Here is a 19,797-nt window from a genome sequence, read left to right as displayed (position 1 = left end):
TATCGGAGGTCGAGTAGTCAAACCATTCAACAAAAAATAAGCATCTTTTAAGCACTCAAAATTTATTTTTAAACTCTATGTACATTAACATAATGCAAAGTAATTTTCAGGGCCGGGATAGCCTGGTTGGTAGGACACTGGGCCCAAGAGGTCGTGGGTTCGATCTTCCCAGTTTAGTAAATGGTGACTGATGCACGTTAAATCTGTCGAGTCTCAAAGTCCTCCATGTTCCCATAACAAATCATACCTCTGAGGGTACTGATCCAGGATTTTCCTTGTCTTCTAGACTGATTCAAAATTACAAGGCTACGGAGTTGAACATTAGTAGTCGCCAACCTAAAATTGGGTCTGTTGTTCAACGACGATAATAAAGTAAAATAAAATAATTTTCAAAGATTTTACCTGGTCATGATAAAATAACTAGTTTCTGGTAAAGAACTCTTTTTCTAGATTATATTAGCCATTATTAAATGAACAAAAGATTTTTTGGTTCGATATCAGAGGGGGAAATAAGGGGGAGGTCAGAAATTGAGAATATCTTGGAAAATGCAGCAGAGTTGCACAACAGAGTTCAATAATCTCACCGAACACAGCTCAGTAGACGCACATGCGGACTGACAAGTATTTCATCAATCATGTAAGGCGATTGGTGCTTTCATACGCTATGGACCGAAGGTACGCCGAAATGGATTGTGGTTGAATAAATTGTGAACTCGTCGAATAAAACAATGTGAAAAGCCCACTATACGTGACCGAAACCAACATAAGAAAAAAAAATTTATTTTAAAAAAGGGAAAATTGAGCACTTTTTAAAAACACCCAATGTAAAAAGCACCTTCAAGGGCTTTTAAAAACAAAAATCAGAAATAAGCAAATTAAAACACTTTTTAAAAATGCTACGCACCATGATATCATAATTATTATTTTTCTAATCATTGAAAATATATTTGTTGTTATAAACCCTTTTCCCTCGAGATGTAAAATATAGATCACATTCCTTTGCTAACTCAATAGGTTAAAACTATTTTTCGGCCTGCCTAACGTTAATGTATGAGGCTATACCTCGATCTTGAGTCTGAAACAATCCATCTGACACTATGAATTGCTTTAAAGTTTCAAATACGTTCGCTGACTTGTGTACTCATTAGAAAAAACGGTTTTTCGATATAAAAACATTATATGCTGATCCTTTTGTCGTAGTGGTCTTTCAAAGATTTCGGGGAACGAATCTGTTCATATCGCCATGCGGAAATTTTGTTTCTTTGCTACCCTGCTAGATTTTATTTGATTTATTCACATACATAAAATGAATATTCAATCAAGCCCTTCATTTTATTTAATTTGACCTTTATCGAATCAAAGAACAGATAGTACAAATTTGATAAGGTTACAATCAGGGTGAGAACGGAAATCGAACCCGAAACCTGTACGCTTCAAAGTATTCGACAGGAGGACATGTATCTTGATTGAAACGATTAGAGAAAAGGCACAGACTTAATAGGGAAGGTAACTGAGTATCTAATGTCTCGAGCGGCAAAAGAGAAGGTTTCAATTTTGTGTCTGAAGTTACTAAAAGACCTCAGCGCTTTAACCAGCACCAACTGCATGGAGATAATGACTTTAAGCCGGTTATACAACAGAAATCAAAATCATCACCTTCTTCGCACCACAAGCATTGAAAGAAAGGTTAACCGAAGCGAACAGACAACAGCAATATATGTTATTTATCATCTTACAATTTGGGGCAATATAATTTTCAAATTTTTGCTTGAATATAATGTAAAGTTACGAACTGGTTGCTTAAGAACTGGAACAGTACAGGCATGATTCACCGGCTGGAGAGCGTGGTGCGAAGATCGAGCGATTACTTCCATATGTCCGATTTAAACTGTGGTAGTATAATGCGCGTGAATTCGAATCATGAGTAGGATGAATCGCAGATCGTCACCATTAGAGCATTAGAGAAACTCTAGTGTGATTTTAACAACCAGACTATATTTTATTTTATATTATAATCGTCGTTAAACAGCCGTCCCAATTTTTGGGTTTACGACTTCTAAGGTACAACTCCGTATCCTTGTAATTTAAAACCCAATCCAGAAGACAAAGGGGGTTCCTAGATCAAGTATTGGGAGAAATTTTACCTTCGTGGAGGACTTTTTGATGGAACTAACCCCATTTGCGTCCACGAGTACATCCCATGGTTAGTCTGACGGCAAAGGGACTCTAACTAGTGATCCGTCTACCACTGAGGATATTTCACGTCAGCACTGTGGTCGGTGCAAACCGAATGTGGATTCGTATCGACCAGTCATTGGTGGGATTTAAACCCGGTTCACCTCATTGGAAGGCGAACGCTCTATTCCCTGAGCTCAACAACCAAACTGTTGTCTATTAAAATATTGTATCGTTCTATTAATTTATTTATTGACTTCACATGCATATGCAAGCTTGTATGCTAATTTAAAAGTACGGCTTATCAACCCTTGTCAATATCAAGAACAAATAGCTCAAGCTTGATATAGGCAGATGGGTATTTAATTTACTTCGTACTAGAGCTGCACAACGGGTTATTAGCAACGGTCTGAGAAACCTCCCTTAAGGATGATTTGAAGACCTATCATCACAATTTTAATCCTGTGTAGAGGGATGGCTTGCACCTGAAGTCAAGCACTTTACGGTAGAACAGTTTCACGAGGACTGATATCGCGCACAATCGGTCCATACGCTGATCAAAGCGGTCACCCACCCGCTTACTGACCTCAATCAGTAACACTTGACTTCGATATTCTATTGGGAACCGTGTCTTTACAATCAGTCCACTGCGAGACAAAAACTCGAGAAGGAAATTGCAATGATACATTCAGGATGGCGGTGCAATCCGTTACTTCCAAGTTAGAGAGCGTTTGGTGGAATGGTGAGACCACTTATCCAGAGGGGGCCCCTTTTATCGTTCTCTAAAAATGTCATTTCCTCAGCAACTTTTGCTAGAATTTTTCCCAACCCATCAAAGTCACCTCATCTCACTCAACTCACAGAAGATATATTACAAACGAGTATTTTATTCATTGATGCATGCCTACTTGTGTGCTCAATTACATGCATGTTCTCAATTACATGACATACATTCAATTACGCAAGCACTGGTTTTAAGTCTTTATCAAATAGGTACGTAGGTACTTTATTTAAGTCACTCTAAAGCTGCACAATTGGCGACGGTCTGGGAAACATCACTGAGGATAATTCGAAGACATGCCATCACAATTTTGATCCTCTTTAGAAGGGATGCGAAGTCGAGCACTTTACGGTGGAACAGCTTAACGAGGACCCATGCAGCACACCCTCGGTCCCTACTCAGACTAATCCAAATGGTCACCCATCCGCTCACTGACCTGCTAGGTAATCTGCTAGGAACCATGCCTCTGCGGAACCTTTATCAAGTAGAAAGACAGATAGTACAATTTAAATAAGGACAGAACGAAGACACATCCATGATAGGATGGGATTCGAACCCCATACCTCCACACTACAGAACTTTTGGCAGGTGATAACGCTCGACCTCAAAAAACGCGGGTGGCATGGATCCTCTTCATCATCAACTCAATTCAACTTTGATAGACAATAATTTCCAATCGTTATCGATATTAAGGGATATAAAATACGGGGCAAGACTGGGACCAAACGAGTTCTTCGTATCTTTGCTTTGTTGTTGTGAGTTTTTTTTTTTTTTATGAGTTGGTAGGCTAGTGTATTTTTACAGAACTTTACGGTAAGTCTTTTTCTAATTTTCTCTACTTTTACATATACTTAAAGTTTTTTGAGATAATTGATGGTATGCTTGCAATTGCCTAAAATTCGTGATTGCTTTTAACATAACTGCCAACTTTTCCGGTTTTCCCGGAAGATTTTATTTTCATATTTAAAGTGCTAGCAAAATCATGTTATTTCACTAAACTTTTATATTTATAATAATAATTTTAAATCAGTTTGACCACCACTACACATAAATAATTACAACAAATATATAAAAGCATATTATTCCTTACGATAGCGAATTTCAACCTGATTAAAATATAAATATATTTTTGAGGAAGATAGTTTTTCGGTAATTGTTTTACTACCACTTGGAAAATCCGTTCTCGAAAAGAGTGAATGTTGTCAGGTATGCTTTTGAGAATGATTAATATACCTCTTTTATTAATTTGGTTCTCTAGTGAAATTTAAAAACAGTTCTTTTTCGAATATTTTAATGGGATATTGACTTATTTAAAGTATTACTGTTAAAATTATCAGTTTCGCTTAGTTAAAATTATCTTTAGATTATTGAGTAAAAACGACTTGAAATAAAATTGTGATTAGTTGACGAAGAACAGTCAAACTAAAGTTTTACGAAACAATAGTTTTAATCTTTTATTTATATATATATATTTTCACGGGATTTACCGTGATTATTAGTTTTTGAATACTAGACATTGCACATACTTTAAATACTATATCTAACAGTCTGCTTCTAAAACTTAGTAATTTTTTCCTTCTCCGATATTGAATTGACTTATAAAGTTTTGTGACTGTTTCAGACTGAATTCCAAAATATTGTATATTCAAGCTTAATAATGGAGTTCAGAGTTATAAATTTTTTTTTTTAAATTTAGGTTGTATAAACTTTTAATTTTGTTAAAAAAAAGTCTTTGTGAAGCCCGAGCTTAGTTCATTTCTACCTTAGAACACTGAATTCACTATTTTCCTGATAAGATAAGTTCTAGTTTTTCACCGATAATGACTTCAGTCGAGTGAGGGAAATGTGGGTAGGGGTTTTGGGATATACCATACTGTAAAATTTATGTATTGAAAATCGTATTTTTATATTATGCTTGTTGTATTATATTTAGCTTCAAAATTTTGTTTAATTGAATAAGATGTGTGTGTAATCCATTACCTTTTATGTGTATGCAAAAATTATAAATACAGTAGCTGTTGCATTTAAAATGTTATTTTTGTAATAAAACCATTTTAACTTTTATAATAATCTAAAGAACAAAATTGAATTTCAGAAAAATTATCAATTTTTCTGAAATATGTCACTGTAAAGGGAATAAGCTATAGTTTGTCTAAAGTAAGAACTCCCCTAGTCATTCGTCTGAACCCGTTACTGTAACGAGGTATAACTATTTCAAGTTTAGGTGTGGGGTCGTTGTTTAGAACAGGATTTGTCTCTGGTCGGCGAGAGAAAAGGCAATCTTTTTCTGCGGTCTATTTTGTTAGCCCTAGAGCAGGGATGGGCATTTTTCAACAAATCTGAAAAGTTTAGTGGGCTAAGTAAAATCTTCTAAAATACAAAATTGTATAAAAGTTTTAAAATATTTGAGATGAATGAAATTACGATTTAATTTTTAAAAGTTACTTATATTGAGTGTCGAAGTGAGGTGTAGGGGAGAGTGGTGTCAATTGTAACATTTTTTACTTAACTATTTTTAACTAACAAAAAATCCAATATATTATTAGTATTAATTGACAGACGAGTAAAGTAGACTATCCTCTACTAGAAAAAAAATTAAATACCTGATTTTAAATATTATTATATTAGTTATTAACAATTTTTGACAGTCGTGCACTTGTTACAATTGTCCCCACTTACGGGGTCAATTGTAAAAGTTCATAAATTCAACTAAAACATAGTTAGTTATACATATTATCATAGTTGTGATATATTTTATTATTGATCAAAATAGTAGTGATATTTTAGGAGTAAAAATAATAATGAGCAGAGACCTAAAGAGTTAAACTTTTAACTTTAAGGGGTTAAAAATTTTAATTTATGCTGTGAAAGGTGACAAATAAAATAATGCACATGCAACATAATATAAATGCTATAGGAAACTATTGGTGGTTCTTAAAGAGTTAAGTAATGGTTTGTAAATATAAGATTATTTATTTTCAGCTGTTACAATCGTCCCTCTACTTATTGTTACAATTGTCCCCAAGACGCCATTTCAGCTTCATTTGTTAAAATCAATGCTAGTTAATTAGCAAAACTAATCTTTTTTTTTATTGAAATGTTAATTAAGGTGTCCACTTACATATTCGGTTACTAATTTTTATTTGTTTAAACAAAATTACTTTGTTACAATAAAATATTCTAATACCAAAAAAAGTACTTGCGTGACGTAAAATATCTTTTGTGACGTAACTCTTTCAAAAGTACATAAAAATGGTTGCCATCAGGGATGTACATGTAGATTTATTGAATACACCTTGTGCACCACCTAGGAACCAAATCTAGAACCCGACACTCGAAAGTTTTGCTCTGTTACAATCGTACCCTGTTACAATTGACCCCACTCTCCCCTACTAATTTTAAGGTACGAGGGTAAATGCTTATCTGTTAATCTACTTCTGAAGTGATTTTTTTCAAAGGTTTGCTAGTTAAAAAACGTATATAGGATGAAGCAAACATAGCATTGATTTTCTGGGCATGAGAGCTTAGATTTGGGGAACTAGCGTTTGGTAATTTGTAAAACTCAAACTTTGGCATATTTAGAAGCAACTACAAACAATTAAAGCTGCAAATCCAACCTCATTGTTTCACAATTTACGTTGAAAGACAATGTATCTAATTCTGTTTGACTGGCACTGAAATCTAGAAATCTGTGTTCAAACTCAAAACGGAGTTTTTCAAGCCATCTTATTAATCCCTAAATTTTATTAATTACTTATTAATCACTAAAGAAAAATTGCTATGTTAATTTGACCATAAGAGTAAAGACATTTTGTTCTATGTTTAAAACTAGGCTTTGCATTGAGTACTTCACAACATAAACTAGTGCAAACCGGTTTCAGTTGCGTAAAAACAATACAGCTGTATATTATCACTTGATAATTAAGATTTTGTATAGAATCTTACAGTGAGTCGAATAATTTGGCCAGTGACTGTAAACTAAAGATTTAGAATGTTAGCTTATGTTATGTTGTTAGCTTATCATTTTATGTATAATCGATTTCATGATTTTATTCGATGTAAAGAAATGCGCGGTAACTTTCTACCAGGAGGTTGCGTGCTTTAAATTTCATTCGTAGGTCAACCACATCTAACTACGAATATCAATCTATAATTTCGTTAGGTTCTTCTATAATTATCAGAAACTAATAATTTTTTCAGGACTTCTGAAGTAAACAGATTAAAAAATTCGAAACTGTTAAAATCTCATTCAGACAAGAAATTTGTTGGAGAACTGTAAAATGAACTAAAATATTAAGTCTTCTATTTTTTCAATTCTTCTCGGAATTGGAGATTTAACCGCCTGAATATATAGCATCGAACTCTAGTATTGTCGTAGTATTAGTTTAATTTTATCTATATTAGTAATAAGTATACAACGTTCATCAACGAACTTAAAGTATATTACATAAAAGTATAAAAACATATTCCACTGTGTATGCAGCAAATTTTATATTTTTAATGACAGGTTTCCTATTTTCTTGCAGGATCCAAGAAGCTACTTGAAAATAGATGTTTGATACTTTACTTCACGAAGTTTATGCTAGATTAAAAAAACTATTCCTTACAGAAGAATGTTGGTCATCATTATCCGATTTAGATTGGGTAAGGAAGTTAAGATTTATTTTGATCTGATCAAAGAATTGTTTAATAGAAATTCTATGAGTCTACTGTTTAACATTTCATCGTTAGAACGTTGTATTTATTGGCTTTTGAAAACCTTTTAAATTTTTGATCCACCTTTTGAAATGATATTAATTTTTTCGCACTCGCAAATGAAAATGAAAGTAGACTCATAAAGACACTTGAATATTTTTAAGCTTTGAAAATTTAACCTTTTAGTCTGAATAAATTAAAAGATTAAATTTTCAATTTATTATATATTATATAAACTTTATATAAAGACATATCATTTTCTGAAAACTTTGAGTTTTTGCCCTCAGACTTTTGTTATTAATTTAAATGTATTTCCAGAACGTAGATTTGGAGATTTTTTACTTCAGCACACATAATAGTTTACTTTAGACTTGCTTGAAACTTTGCATGTAGATTTTGTATAATGTTGGAGATGATCTAAGGGTGCAGGTGTGAATTTGTTATTTTTATCAAGAATATCATCAAGAATTAAGAATATAAAATTTTTCCTTAAAGATTTAATATTAATGTATAGTTAATTCTTTTTGAAATTACAAAATAGTTAAAAACTCGGGTAATAACATTAATTTAGGTATTTTGAAATTTATGAATTAGAATTTACTGTAGAGCCATTAGCGTGGCATGAAACATGTATAGTTTTGAACTTATTTTGACTAATATTTTATACATTTTTAGACTTTACATTAAATTTAATTTTAAGTCTTAAAAATTGCGTAAATCCATCCACGATCAGTCTGATGGTAACTAGCTTCTAAACCATGATCCGACTGAGAATATTTTACGTCAGAACTGTGGTCGGTTACAGCGAAGAGCAGAATTGGTATCTATCAGCCTATGCTTAGGTAGCATCATTGGAAGGCTTACACTCAGGGGGGGGGGCGGCACCACGGCTCTTAATTGCTTTTTTAAGACTACAGTGGACTACTCCCAAAATCGTGACTCTCTAAAATCTATTTTCTAACTTTGACCACTTTGTAATTAAATGATATAAAAAGCATAATAAAATCTCAAGAATTTGTAAAACATTTGACAATATTAGTGTTATTTTGCTTTTTATTGGAAAAACTTTGTTCTCAATAAAAATTTTGCTTTGAACTGAAAATTGAATAAGTTCCATGCTCTTATTTTGACTATCCCATGAAGCTTTTTTGACACTGGAGATCAATAAAAAAAACCTTGTGTCAGCTTATTTTGAAATTTTCTAGCTGCAACATATATAATAGTAATTTCAATGTTCCAAAACTTTCATAAAGGGACTATTTTCATGTTTTTTTTTTCCAAAACTTTCTTTCTGCGCAGTATGGAAATTAGTTGAAAAATGCGTAGATTTTTCCCTACAATCTATAAAGAAATGTAAATTGAGTTGAAATTAACAAATCTTGATATTTAAAGAGAAATTTAGGGCAAAGAGCTTATTTAAACTTAAAAATCGAAAATATTTAAAAAGTTGAATTTTCTTGTAGCATGAATTACGTACCAAATTGTTTTTTAATACTCTCTCTAATTATAAACAATCCTTTTCAAGTTACAGTATTTTTAAGTACTATTTAGCAATGTAAATTATTTGTGATTCATTTAGTTACTTGGTTGTATACTTCTGTTGATGAAAGTCAATTATCAACCAATAAAAGCCAATTATCTATGATCAAGAGACTAATGAAATTTGGTCATTTATTCAAAGCTCCAAAATAACTTTCACGAATATCTGACTGCAAATCTCTTAATTCCGTGGTTATTTAACGTTTTTGGTAATTGAAATTTCATTCTCATTTAAATTCCGTCTGTCTTTGTTCGTAGATTTCTGTAATGATATTTAAAAAGCAAGCATATAGTTCAGAGGTCTTACGAGTAGGAATTAAATGTTCGGACTGATATGAACATAGTTACAAGTTTTTAAGAATTTCGTAAAATGAAGATTTTGTTGGGTTAACTGAGATTTGCGTAGCTAATAGTTATAAAACTTCACCCAATAATATCAAACACTGCCTCTAACTAAAGTAAAATCCCTATGTTAGTTTGATCATAAGAGTAAAGACATTTTGTTTTATGCTTAAAACCAGGCTTTGCATTGAGTATTTCCTCGTCATATAGTCTCCTTGGGGACCGTATTTTCAAAGATGTCCGTTGCTGACCTAGCTGCCATGAGCATCAGTCTGTCAAGATGTCCATTGCTGACCTAGCTGCCATGAGGATCGTAGTTAGTTAGTCAAGATGTCCATTGCTGACCTAGCTGCCATGAGGATCGTAGTTAGTTAGTCAAGATGTCCATTGCTGACCTAGCTGCCATGAGGATCGTAGTTTGTCAAGATGTCCATTGCTGACCTAGCTGCCATGAGGATCGTAGTTTGTCAAGATGTCCATTGCTGACCTAGCTGCCATGAGGATCGTAGTTTGTCAAGATGTCCATTGCTGACCTAGCTGCCATGAGGATCGTAGTTTGTCAAGATGTCCATTGCTGACCTAGCTGCCATGAGGATCGTAGTTTGTCAAGATGTCCATTGCTGACCTAGCTGCCATGAGGATCGTAGTTTGTCAAGATGTCCATTGCTGACCTAGCTGCCATGAGGATCGTAGTTTGCCAAGGTGATCTACTTCAGTTGCCTAGTCGTCATGACATAACAGAAACGCTGATCGTATTTCTTCGAATGAACACGAGGTTTATTTTTATTCTCCTTGAATTATATGAAAATTCCATTTTCAATATTTTGATAATTTAAGTTTTTCTCTTATAAGAATTAAGTGCATAAATATTTTTAATTAAATCTAAATACATATTTATAAATTATATGAAATTTAAGTGTACATAGTTTAAAAGTTTATTTCAGAGATTTTTCTTAAACTTAAAGAATAATTAAATCTTATTTACCTAAATATTCCTTTTTATCAAATCCAGAAGTTTTTAGGTTTAAATTATTTTGAGTCATATTTACCCATTAAATATTTTATATTGAATTTAGTCTCTAAAAAGTAGACGCACCTTCGCTAATGTCTATATACGTACTATTAATAGTCTTAAAATTATTAAGACAAGTTTATTCTTATCTATCGCTCGTTATCAGCTATGACATATTATAGAAAAATTAAATATTAGCGCAAAAGGACTAATTTCGATTTATATGTGTTTTTCCTCAGAACTATTGTCCAGTATACTAACTAAAATCTAAAAATTGTATTATTCAAAAGAATTGTTTTGCTGTGCCAGTTTAAATTCAAATCGTTGAATTCAGAGAATTGTTAAAAATTAAAATACCTTCGTTCGGTTCTCAGACGAAACGTATTTAGATATAAAAAAATTTATATCTGATTTAATTTTGGTATTACAAGTTTTTAAATTCTTTTTCAATGTATTTCCGCCAAATACATCATGCGTTACTTTCATATTTTAGAATCGCAAATGTGTGTGTGGGGGGGGGTTAATTTCAAAGTCCACTGGTAAAATTCACTTAATCTGAAGTTTAAGCAAAACTGAAATAAAAAAGATTTGAGGAATTGATATGTGATAGACAAAATTCGCACCTAAAATTTGCAGGATATTATTAAAATGAACTCTTAAACTTGTTTTAATCTTTAAAAAAATTTCAGGGCCTGGGTGAAAACCGGTATTGATTAAATCAAAATTTTAAAACTCTTTGATGTAACGAGATGCTTAGAAACCCGAAACCTAGTACATAAAATATCACAAAATTTAGTGTTACCTTAATAAAACACTCTTTATGAAATTGATAGTTATCAATTAATCCTATCTCACCAGTAAAATACTATTAAATACCAGTTTTCGTATTTAAGGTAACCCGTACTGTTCGAAATACCAATTTTATCTTACTATTCCGGATCTGTCTGTGTACCCATCACTTAAATTATTTAAAACCCTTCATGCTATAGAGACTAGCCGTCTCGTCATAGTATCGCATTTTTGAAGTTTTATTTTTGTCCTAATCTTAGTTAACTATACAACATTAATTGTTTTCCATCAAAGCTAAGTTGGCACTTCCCACATTAGGTCTTATTTTCATTTACGTAACTGTATTAAGATAAATTTAGCAAAACCAATTTAAATTTATAATTTGTCTATCATTTATATATAATCTATAGGCAATAACCATTCTAGGTATTTATTACAAATTTAAAAGAATGTGCTTTATATAAAGTTTGAGAATTACGTTAGCGTAGTCTAGTAATTAAGTTAGCGTAGCGGAACGCGTTAGGTTTGCTCAAGAAATGTTCTAATTTTGCCACTCAAAAGAGAACTGGTAGCTTCAAACACGCTTTGGCGTAACAGTAATTTTTATCTGTAGATCGAACTAATTATACACATTATCGCATGCACTGAAAATGTTAGATAAGTTAGAATTTTGGTAAACAAAATATTTCAACTTGCCAGTTGATTTCTTAAGATAAACTGAAATTATATTTCTAATAAGATATTTTTAATACATTAATAAATGGGTCTCTACAAAACTAGTCTTGTTTTTAATCTTATTTCGCCGCCGAGTCTATTTGCCTAACGATAATCTTTAAATGGATTTGCCTCAATTTGCTTCATATCACCTCTTAAATGTTTTTAGCTGTTTTGATACATATTCAGTGTCAAAAGTATCTGTTCAAATAAAAATTTCAACATTGAACAATATATATTACGGATGCTTCGGCTAGTTTAGCTGTTCGAAACTGGCTATGAGCATAGCACGTGATAAAAGGATATCTTAAAAATTTAAAAGAATCTGCCACTATCTAGCCATAGTTTCAAAAAGTAAATAAATTTAGAAAATTTTCCCTTTTTAATGTAAATATGCCTGGATGAGCAAATTTGAAGCAATTCATGTTTAAGGAATTGAGTTATGCATTCATATTTCATGTACGTTATTTCTGGCTAAATACTAACATACGACTAACATAATACTAACTATAACATATATTTTAACCATAAGCTAACATTAATTCATTGATTCGGCGGCAAAATAAGTTTAAACAATGGGGCATAATTACGCGGTAAAAGTTTTTATATTAAGAGTATATATAAAATTTATATTTTGAAATTAAATTTTTATCAATTGAGATAGTAAGTTTTTTTTAATTAGGGTTATGCAGTTTCAGTCATTTTCAGTCATTTTTATTAAGTTTAGTGAAAATTGAGTGGAAAAACCATTTTTAGAAATACTGAAATTCAGCTTTGTTCGAATTTTGAAATTTCTAATTCGGACAAAATAAAATTTTGTAACAGGTGCATTAAAGATACCAACAAAATTTTAAAAACGTGCATCTATTTTAATAACTATTTACTATGTCCGAAATTAAATTTTTTTTTAAACTAAAGCAAATTCTTAACACGGAAGACATTTTAGAACTAGTGATTTGTACTAAGACTGGATGACTTATTACTTATACCAAAAAGCTGAAATTAATAAAATACAAAACACAAATTAAACTTTTTAGCTTTAATTTTGAACATCTCTTGAGCAACATAAACAATAAATACCCTGAAACAGTTTAAGTTCGTGAACCTTTTTAAATACATAGTCTTGTAATTGTCCATCCTATTACACATTTCTGAATTGTTTTCTTACAGTAAGATTTTTGAAGAATTAAATATAAATGAACGTTTAAAATTTTATAATTATTTTTTATTAAATGTTGAATTAGTCAATATTTTATTAAAAGTGAAGTGTTAAATAACGGTCACATATGCGCAATTTAGGAAAGAATGTTAATTGGCTGTAAAATTTGATCAAAAATAAAAACATGTTAAAATGACGTATGGTTGAAATTTTTCCCGGATTAACTCTTTTGCAGAGTTAATCTTATCACAAATCATAACATTCTCATAGTGGATGCAAGGCTCCAAATGTTAAATTCCCGATCCTGTCTGTCAGACCCTGGTTTAGTAATATTTTAGCTCTACAAAGTTGCGTAAAAAATCTAAAGTTAACGCGTTGGCAGAGTGTAGCAATGCAGAATTGATTAGCGGGTATATGAAATCGTTATACGATTAGTGTATAAATTAATGAAACAAATCTTAGTTTAATGTGAAGTTTCGAATCGGCAGGTATTTAAGTCCAAATATCGTTGAATTTTTATTCATTGTAGTTGTCAAAACCCAAAGGTATTCGTAGACTTTAGTCAAATGTTAGTTCTTGCAGTCCAGCTAATTATCGTGGCTGAAATCCCGCTGTAATACGGGTAGACTTCAAAAACGTTCTATCTTGTAAGTTTGGCGCAAAATAAATATATAGATTTCGACTCAAATGAGTGTTTCAAAAGTTCTCTAACTCTTATTTTTAAACTGAACTATTTTTTAACTATACCGATCTTGTGCAAACGTGCTACAAATATAGGTTCTTGGTCAGAGAGGGCAAAAATTTCGGATAGAAGTTTGAATCTACTATTTGAACAGATACCCGAATAATCTATGAGGTAAAGTATAAACAAACTTTCCTAATGTGTTCATTTTTATATCTAACAGCAAAATTTTGAATAATTTTCAGATTCTCATAATAAGTTGCAATTGCGTTTACTACATAGATAGCAAAAAGCTTGTCCAATCTTTAAATGTTGTATGAAATGCAGATTTGCAAATTCCAAAAAATGAATCTTTTAATTCATTAATTTGCGTTCTATCCTAAGCGGGTTATTGTTAAAACTGGTGCGAAATGTTCTGTGCAAATATAAATTAAATAGAACTAGTGGGTTGCGCCCCCTGCTCGCTAACGCTCTCGAACTCCCGAAAATTGCTACGCAATCTTGTATGGTTTGCTTCGCTCGCTACTAGCTTAGGTACATTGCAAATGCACAAAATTCTAAGAATTTAAAACAATCATTCAAATCCATACAACAACTTCAAAAAAAAAATTACATCTTAGTAAATACTAAGTCATTAAAATAAATTTGAATTCAAATAAATGACATGTAATTCGTTAAACCTATTAGAAATGTGATATAGTGAAATGAATCGAAAATTTTCGAAAAAAATTCGCAATATATAAATTCTTGAAAAACGCCCTTTCGACAAATTACTAAAATAGAGATCTATCGACAAAGACTACTCACTTCTGCCTAGCTTAATAGTATGAGATTGCCGCAGCTGATGCCCTCTGGTTATTTCAGTTTCCGTTTTTAAAAGCGCTATATGTTGAGCCACCTCATCTAGATTTGGCATGTGACATTTTTAGCGGCAATCATTGGTCGATTCGCCGTGTAAGAGAAATAGTAACGTAAACAAAGCAAACGTTCCACCGGTGGAAGAGAAATAAAGCCAAAATTTGGGAGCCACGTAAGATAATTATCTATATTAGATGTCATAAATGATACGAAATCTGGGTCACATAATACAAAAAGTTAAACCAACTTTTGGACACTCTAATAGTGTTTACCAATATTAAGTTAAATTGTCTGAAGTATAATTTCTATGAAATTCTCATTGTCTATTTTTAGATGTAGGTTCAACTTTTGACCGTTTGAGTGCTGAAGAGTTTTCTTATATATATGCTAATAGTGCGGAATGCGTACAACACTACTAACCACCAACTACTACCAACCTATACTAACCAACAGTAACGCCTCAGCATTTTCAGTACAATAGCGCTTCTCCGCATTTTTGGCACATAACAAGTGATAGCTCTTCACCTCACTCAAACGGTTAATATAGCACCGATTAACTCAAAGTAAACACAGTTGAATGAAGTGCAGCCAGTATTAGCTCGGTTATAGGCGATGATATAGCAAGCAGATCTGCGCAATTTGGGAATATCGATCTGCAGCATAAGTGTGCAAGTATGAATCGGAAGTTTCGGAATGTTCTAGACGAGGGTGGAATATGACGTGGAGGTGGTAGACGGCCGTTCTGCCTTCTCGTCATGTTTCACACTCGTCCAGCCGTTTCGGAGATTCTCGATTCACACATGTGCGCTTCTGTGGTGGATCAGTATCCTTGAGCTGTGTAGAAACCTTAAATCTTCGTAACGGTAGTGTCTTGTTTTCAGAACTTGAAACTAGTTGTTCTTTTTTGATGTGTGCTCGTTGAGCTTTGACTATTAAAGGATACAACAGTGACTTATCGAACGCAAGAGTTCCCCGATTTCTTCAGACACTACTGATCGTGTTATCAAAAATCAAACTTTATCTATTTTTTGCTCGAAACACTAAGTAGCAGTAAATCTTCAGGATTTTACTATACACAAGACTAAAGGTGAAAAATCCGTTCTTAGAAAAAGTAGCTAAATTTTAATAAAAATTTACTCTTTTAACTGCCCTCTTTTGAAAGTTATAAATTGACAGTTTAAATTTTATACAGCCTCATAACTTGAACGGAAATTAAATCTAGTTCCAATTTTATGTAAAATTGCAGTCTAAAATCTAATCTACTGGAAACCTAAATGCGCAAATCTGCCTTTCATATAAATTTGTTTTAAGTCAATTTCTGAAATTTTAAAAATTATATTTTTCAAAATATAAGTTTCAGGTGCAATAGAGACTTCTTAATTTTAAATTTAAAATCTTTTTTCAAAACCCTTTTTTTTTTTTTTTTTTTTTTTGAAGATTTTTTTTTTTTATATACTATTTAAAATTACAAAATTGAGAATTAAATTTTAATGCATTCAGGTTCATTCTTTTTTCTGATACATATTTTTACAAGGAGAATTTTCAATAGATTATAAATATTTATGACTCTTGCATTGTGTAATTAAATATCAAAGATATATGACATATTTGATATCATATTGTAAACTTTAAGAAATCCATGTTAAATCAATGTTTGATGTGTAAATAAAACGCAAGTTTAATGTGAAATGTTGTGCAAATAAAGCACAAGTTTAATGTGAAATGTAGCTAAAAAAAACTCCATTGTAAATGTTGTTAGAGCTCCATGTAAAATACGGAAGGTATTGTTTTAAAACTAATTTGTAAAGTAACTTGTAATGCCTAGATGCAGTTTGAAATATATGTAATTTATAAAATGTTTTAATAAAATTATTTGAACAAATTGGTTAGTTTTATTTTTCGTATTAATAAGAATTTCTTTTTCCGTACTAATAGGTTCAGTTTTAAATTACCACTTTACAGATATTAATGATTCACAAATTTGTCTTGAGATTTTATTTGAAATTTGCATTAGGGAAATATTATTACTTGAACTAGTCTCTAAATACTTTACAGATATCAAAGATTTCATCAGAACCGAATTTAGTTAATTGTTGAGACACTAGACAAGTATTTAGAAGAATTTCCATGCCTGACAACATGAATACTTTTTAAAGAACTTTTCTTAGTGAAAAATCGAATTCAAACATCGACAGTAAAATTCTCCCTACTAACAAGAATATGTGCTTTTATCTGATATACATTTGTTTTCCTTCATACTCTTTAGAATTGAGATCCAGATTATGTTCTTCGACGCACAATTTTCATAAAACAGAAGGGGCTGATCCCCCCCCTTTCCCTGGCTCTCACCAACCCCAATGATAGCTTTGCAATAATTGTTATTTGTTGAGATGAAACAGTATTTATTCTAAAGTTAAAATGATTCATTTACATATACGTACTAAAAGTAATTCCGTTTGCTTCCTCTTGTGCCTCTATTTCCATGTCCAAATATTATCTATTAGTATTATAAATATTTAGATCTATTGGTGAACAGATGTAATTTCTCCAAGTAATCAGTTTTTAAACTAACATTTATATCGTTCAAACATTTTGTTGCTCGAACAAATTTGTGTCCGCGACAATTATTTAATATTACCAAACGGGCAGATATGTTAAATACCATTTTTGCTTGTATCACATTGTGCATGAAGCTGGTCTTTAAGTTCTAAATCATTTAAAGAATCTCTAACTGTATTTATAACAATCAATATATATTAATGATTGCAGAAAAATAATTATAAAACTCTTAATAAGAATACACTTTAATCAGCTTTATTTTAAAATGTAGTCCAAAATTTCGTTATCGTAATAAAATAAAATAATTCTCTTAGTCTTGAATTTGAATTAAGAGCTTAATAATAGCAGTAGAGAAAAATGTTTTAAATTTATAGATGTTTATAGAAAAACAATACCTTTGACTTTTTATGCTGATGACAATATGGAAAAACTGTATCCTAACCACGTGATTTTCCAGTCACTAAATACTCCGACAACAGCCCGTCAGAACTGTGTCAAAAATTTGTTATATAGATATATTTCATACCTTTTTAATTGTGTTAAGTGCAAAACGAACGAAAATATATTAAGCATTCTAATTTTTTATCATAAAATACATAACGAGACAGTACTTTTTGCTCCTGTAAAGTTACATTTTTAAACCGCGGCTCACTTCCATTTACATATTTGCTTTAATTTGCAATTATTTAGATCTAAGAAAGTTATTCATCATTTAAACTTATGTAATGTACAAAATCAAATTTTTGAAATATTACAAATATTTTATTTGGATTTTTTTATTTTAGTATCAAGTACCGATAATCTAACCGATTTTTTAGTAACTACTAAACTGTTTCTAGAATTAAAAATAACAAAATATATTTTTGCTTGTAATTGAAAAATACGTGAAAGGAATACCGATGTCCCATCTGCGTCAAAGGTTAAAGAATTCTTTTCATTGTGTAAGAATAACGGAATTTAGTTTGTTAACCATCTAATTCTTGTTGTTCACTGTTGTTCACTCTTTTGAACAAAGTTATCAAATTAAAAAAGGTTTTGTATTTAAAGATTGGACTAATAAAGTTTCTTAAATTTTAAAGCATGTTTAAAACTTTCAAAAACTTTAAAAAAAAGTTTAAATTTTATGAATAGGTTAAATGGAACAATATTTACTAAATGAAATTAACTGTTCACTTAGTTTCTACAGAATTCTAATTTTCCAAATGCTGAAGGGCTGGGAAGAGACCTTGTCAAAACTTTTATTAAATTTTAATTTTCCATTATTATTAGAACTCAATATTTTAGTTCTATAAATTCTCCACTATGAGAGGCAATCTACTGACTAAAGTGCACACATTTCCAATAAAGTTAATGAAGTGTTAACTCTTTTATTTTTCATTAAAAAGTATAAAAATCAAAACAAATGAAAATAATATATTTAACATTTTGACCATTTCTGGTTATGAAATAGAGAATATCAATGTTTTTTGTTGTAAAGGTAAAATTCTTGTAACGCGGCTCACTTCAAAATTTACACTTATTAGAAATTAATTACATCCAAGAAATAGTAATTCATCATTGAAGTTTCCTTAATTAGCAAAATCACTTATTAAATTTTTGACTATAAATAAAAAAATTAAAACTACTTTTTGGATTATATATTTCAGAATAGATTTCAGATTATTTAAGATTTTTTCGTAAATATTAGACTGATTTTATGATTTAGTATACCGAAATATATTTTTACTTGCAATTAAAGTGTCAAAAATATGAAAAAGGGAAACTGTCTCATCTGCGTCAAAGGTTAAGGAATTGCGTATTGGTAGGTTAACAAACTAAGTTCCGTTATTTTATGTAATTCTTTTTATTCGTTAAAAGCTCTTTTACACCTAGTTTCCAAATTTTAAAAAATTTTGTATTTAAAGATTAGACTAATAAAGTTACTTAAAGTTTAAATTAAAAACTTTCAAAAAAATTTTGTGACTAGGTTCAATAGAATAAAATTTAAAGAATTAACTGCTCAAAGGGTTCCTTCCCTTAGTTGCTTTAGAATTTTCCAAATGCTGAGGTGGGGGGGCGGAGATCTTTTTAAAACCATTATTAAATATCAATCCTAATTTTCCAATATTACAGGTAATTTATAAAATCAAATTTTTGAAATATGACTGAATATTTTATATTTGGATTTTATATTTTAGTATAAAGTACCGATTTTTCAGTAACTATTGTATTGTTTTTCGAATTCGAAATATATATTTTACTTTTAATTAGAGAGCTTGAAAATAAGGAATACCGGTGTCCGATCTGCGTCGGTTAAAGATCGGTGTCCGATCTGCGTCGGTTAAAGATCGGTGTCCGATCTGCGTCGGTACTAGCATGTTATCAAGCTAAATTCCGTTATTTTATGTAATTCATTGAAAGCTCTTTATGTACCTGGTTACCAAATTTAAGCAGTTTTTGCATTTAAAAATTAGACTACTAAAGTTTTTCAGAACATTTTTAAAACTTTAAAA

At 31.0% G+C, this 19,797-nt stretch overlaps 1 protein-coding gene and 1 long non-coding RNA gene across 2 annotated transcripts in view; one reads left to right on the top strand and one right to left on the bottom strand.

Annotated features, from left to right (window-relative positions):
* The window catches only part of LOC107444133 (corticotropin-releasing hormone receptor 2-like), a 118,011-nt gene that overhangs the window by 51,799 nt on the left and 46,415 nt on the right, over window positions 1-19,797 (bottom strand). The window lies entirely within an intron of this gene.
* Window positions 3,675-9,847, top strand: LOC107444134 (uncharacterized). The gene is made up of 3 exons (XR_001584091.4): window positions 3,675-3,769; window positions 7,483-7,600; window positions 9,712-9,847. It is a non-coding gene; the product is annotated as an uncharacterized LOC107444134 (long non-coding RNA).

The sequence above is a fragment of the Parasteatoda tepidariorum genome, chromosome 10 (assembly GCF_982258835.1).
Source record: "Parasteatoda tepidariorum strain Cologne lab strain chromosome 10, Ptep-v5.0, whole genome shotgun sequence".
Taxonomy (NCBI): domain Eukaryota; kingdom Metazoa; phylum Arthropoda; class Arachnida; order Araneae; family Theridiidae; genus Parasteatoda; species Parasteatoda tepidariorum.
This window is presented reverse-complemented; position numbering and strand designations above follow the sequence as displayed.